The following is a 4,121-nucleotide window of genomic DNA, read 5'->3' as shown; positions in this document are numbered from 1 at the left end:
TCGCCGGATACCTCTAGCTATAATATATCCTTTTCTATTTTCTTAATTACCTTTTCATTTCTTCCAAGCAAACATAATATTAAACAAAGGCATCTTACTATTTTATGAAATTATTGATGATCATATGATGTGACCATTAAGTTCATGGGATGATGAATAACAATCTGTGTGATACTGTCATAACCAAGGTAACTGTAGCAAGGTACATTAATGTATCATACAAGATTGGGTAACCTTGGTAACTATAGTCACGGACATTTCATGTATAGTTCAAGATATGTATTGATGTGGCTGGTAAATGCATCAACAAGAGCTTCCATACTTCTTCAACCATGACATTATCATTTTTAAATGAACATAAGTATCACTTTTCACTTAATGCAATAACAATTCACAATTATATTTGGTTATATGTCACATTGGCAGCAAATAAAATTATGCTGTGTCTTCCTACGTTGATCCAGTCCAGCACAAAAAATGAACCCATTTATTGCAGGAGTCACATTGGATCCACCTAGCGGTTTTTCCCTTTTTTTGTTCTGTCTCATTGGCACTCTCAGGTTTTATTTAACTCAGTGACTCCATTAAAGGAGAAGCCAAAGGGATATCTTCTATTAATGGAAGAATACAATGATCAAAAATTTCCCTTAAATCATTCAGTAGATCTACATATAGAACACATGCATGCATTTTCTGCTCATTTATCAACTTAAAAATCAATTTACCTTTTACAGTATAACTTATTTTTGATAATTGTATAATGTGACCATTAAGGTTATGGGGTGATGGATAACATGGTCCCTGTATTCGCAGTATACTTTTATCCTATCTTGTTAAAGTTGTTGCTTTCATTTTACAATACTTGAAAGACTACTTTCTTGATCATCTCCGAAAGACAAAACCTTCTCCAATTTTAAAGGCAAATGATTTTGATTGGGTCATTGCTGTACTGCAATATGGGAGTCATGAGGGAAGAGACACACATCAGCAAACATGAATAGACGGAGTGTAGGCTGGAGAGCTATTGATCTATAGTTGGCAGGATCCCTCTATCTTTCTTTATACAGGATAATGAAAAAAGTGGCAACTATGAAAATGTAGGCACTACCTTGATTTGGCTCTGCAGGTCAACAAATCAGCAAAAAGGAGCAATGTTACGATGATAACTTCAATTTTATTTAGAATTTGTTAAAAAATGCTACCAGCCACCACGTACACATCCACCAATTTCCAGCTGGTATAGTAGTAGCAGTAGTATGAATATCATCCTGTATGCAGATAATAGTAAAAGTACATACACATGTTACACACACTGATAACAAACTTACATCATCATTGAGATACAGCTCTTTTTTAAGTTGCATGCTTTTTTTCACTTCCTAACACAACCATGTTAACAAGAAATGGTAGGTCCTATACTCACCTTTGTCATTCACACAGCATTTGTATTTCTTGTACATTAATCTGTCATTTACTGCATAGGACCCTCTAGCTCACGCTCTGGTACTATAATAAGGCCTCAAGAGATAAAAAGCTTTGGTGTAATTTTAATGCTTCTATATTCTTTTCTTTTTTTAAATTCCTTCTTAACTTTATCTACCCATTTACATTTCTACCAAGCAAGAATTTAAACTATAGACATTATGAGTTTACAGTTTTCAAATATACACTTGAAATCCTCCTATATCAGACCCAGCTGGAGAGCTTTCATTTCCTCTGCCATTTACTGGCGGTCAATAGGAGAGAGAAGACACTCCAATTAAATTTATATAGTAGGCAATCTATTGGACTTACCAAGCTGTGATATTATTTCTGGACTCATACTCTGAAAAAAAACTTCACATTTTATGCCTTCTATTGTTAATGTTCCTCCTAATGGCTGTACAATTGGAATTTGGTATTAAAAAGTCCTTTGTAATCTGTGTCATCCCTCTTCCTGTTCTTTTGAGCGATTGTCTGATATTTGCTGGAGTGTTTGTGAACTAATTTCAATAACTTAGAAAAAAGTGTTTTGCCTTATCATTTAAAATTTAGTCTATTTCACAAGACGATAATAATGGTATGCTTCAACTACATATTCTGCAAATCTTCAAGCAACTTGTTATTCATTATTTGAAACGATACTTTGACTGAAGCAGTTACAGCCTTTACAAAAACTATACTCATAAAAATTGTTTCAGCTTGATTATTGATACCGGTATTATACTATTACTTGACAATAATTCATTTGCCTTTTTTCAATAAAACATTTTTCTGCCTGCATAGTTTTAATTACAATTAGTGCAATAATTTAAGGTCATATCTTACCATGCAAATGAAAGCACCACAATCCACTGCATTAGTCTGCACTGGCATGTTGCTGATCTAAGACATGCAGTTATTTGAATTGTTATGGCGAGTACTGTCCATTCTATGCTATGTACATACGGGTACATGTATGCCTATAAACTTACAACACTGCTGATATTAGTCTTTACTTATAAAAACTCTGGAGCTACTTATGTGCATATCTTGTTTTGTTGCTTGACTTCTTTACTCTCTCCTCTCTCTAGGATGTACCATTACATTATTGATGTTTCCTGTTTCATTGGCACTTCTGCAAAAGGTGTGTAAGTTATATTATTAGGGTGAGCCTGAACAAGCCCCACATAAATGACACTCTTCTGTTTGTATGTTTGTGTGCATGTTTTTAATCTGGCTCCAATGTAGTAAGTTTGAATTGTTTCCACCATAATATTTTTGAGTTATGTGCATTTTTAAAAACAAGCCAATTTATCAAGAGAGCAAAGGCTAATAGCACATGCTTTTTTCATAAAAAATGGCTCAAAAATCACTCCACCCCCCCCCATTTTTGTTACATTTCCTGATGCATATTGATATCCTTATGCTATGTAGAAAGTTTGTACTGTTTCCAACAAATAATTTTCAGGTTATGAGCATATCTGGGAGAGAATTCTTTATAATAATGCATCGCACAGTTTTATTGCTTAAAGCTAAATTATGCACAATTTTTTAAAGCATAAATTTCCAGATATGATATAATAATTGTAATCAGAGATACTATATACAATAATTAATTGATTACCTTAATTATCAATGCTGATATGTTTCTTGTTAGTAGATGCTATGTCTCACTGGTCCGGTCACACTGCAGAGGGAGAGCCTTGTGATACATACCTTTAACTATCATCAGGTGATATGGCTAGTATACTGTGAGATGATATAGCCACAGCAGAATGCTATTGATGGAGGTGATGCTCTCTTTGTCCAGAGCCTTTAATCTATTGCTGACTATATTGACTCGGCAGTGGTAAGCCTTCCCTCTCCTCTCTCTCTCTCTCACTTTCTGTCTCTTTCTCCCTTCTCTTGTTACATTTAGTGGTAAACCAAACTTTTATTATTAGTAGGATTTATTGACCAGAGAAGAGAAAGCTGTTAATAGATTCTTGTATTGGACCAAAGAAGTAATGATATATGAAGCAGTTACTTCAGTAAGCACATGCACACCTCATGTGTGTACATGTACATGTAACTTTGTATAACTGATATATAATTAGTCAGATAATAATAATAGAATAATTCATGATTACTTTTATGATGTTATCTATTCATAAAGTTTTTATTATTATTCTCAGTCTTGAAGTTTTAGTATAGTATTTTGCACAATCTACTTAAATTCCAATTTGCTGATTTTAATTTCACAAATTCTACCACGTGTGCCCTGCAGATACCGTATTAAATTGATTTTTGTGGATTTTATTTTCATAAATTAGGAAGGAATTTGCGAAATTTGCAACCCTAAAAAAACCACTTATATGATATCAAATTAATTGGGAATTAAAGTGACATAAATTATTAATAACTTAAATATACTACATGCAAATGATCCACAACTATAAAAAATAGAATTGTTATTTTGGCACTGTATATGTACATGCATGTATGTGTACATGTATTTATTTGTAGGAGATCTCTCGGAAACTAACATGTTGACTTTAGAGAAGAGAGAGCTGATGATGATAATGACAGAGAAGAAGGAAAGAAGAAACAAGAGGAGGAGGAGGGAGTTTCTGGTCCTACAACTAAGAAACTATGTCATCGCTTGCCATGGGATTCACACA

At 33.5% G+C, this 4,121-nt stretch overlaps 1 long non-coding RNA gene across 2 annotated transcripts; it reads left to right on the top strand.

Annotated features, from left to right (window-relative positions):
• The first annotated feature begins 2,281 nt into the window (after positions 1 to 2,281).
• On the top strand, positions 2,282 to 4,106 carry LOC109590499 (uncharacterized). Of its 2 annotated transcripts, none has more exons than XR_002189348.1 (4): positions 2,282 to 2,605; positions 3,122 to 3,310; positions 3,405 to 3,491; positions 3,967 to 4,106. It is a non-coding gene; the product is annotated as an uncharacterized LOC109590499 (long non-coding RNA). The 2 variants fall into 2 exon arrangements; XR_002189349.1 differs by having other exon boundaries at positions 3,119 to 3,310.
• Positions 4,107 to 4,121: the final 15 nt, after the last annotated feature.

This window comes from Amphimedon queenslandica, unplaced genomic scaffold, assembly GCF_000090795.2.
Source record: "Amphimedon queenslandica unplaced genomic scaffold, v1.1 AMPQUscaffold_9934_Cont17805, whole genome shotgun sequence".
Classification (NCBI taxonomy): Eukaryota; Metazoa; Porifera; class Demospongiae; order Haplosclerida; family Niphatidae; genus Amphimedon; species Amphimedon queenslandica.
This window is presented reverse-complemented; position numbering and strand designations above follow the sequence as displayed.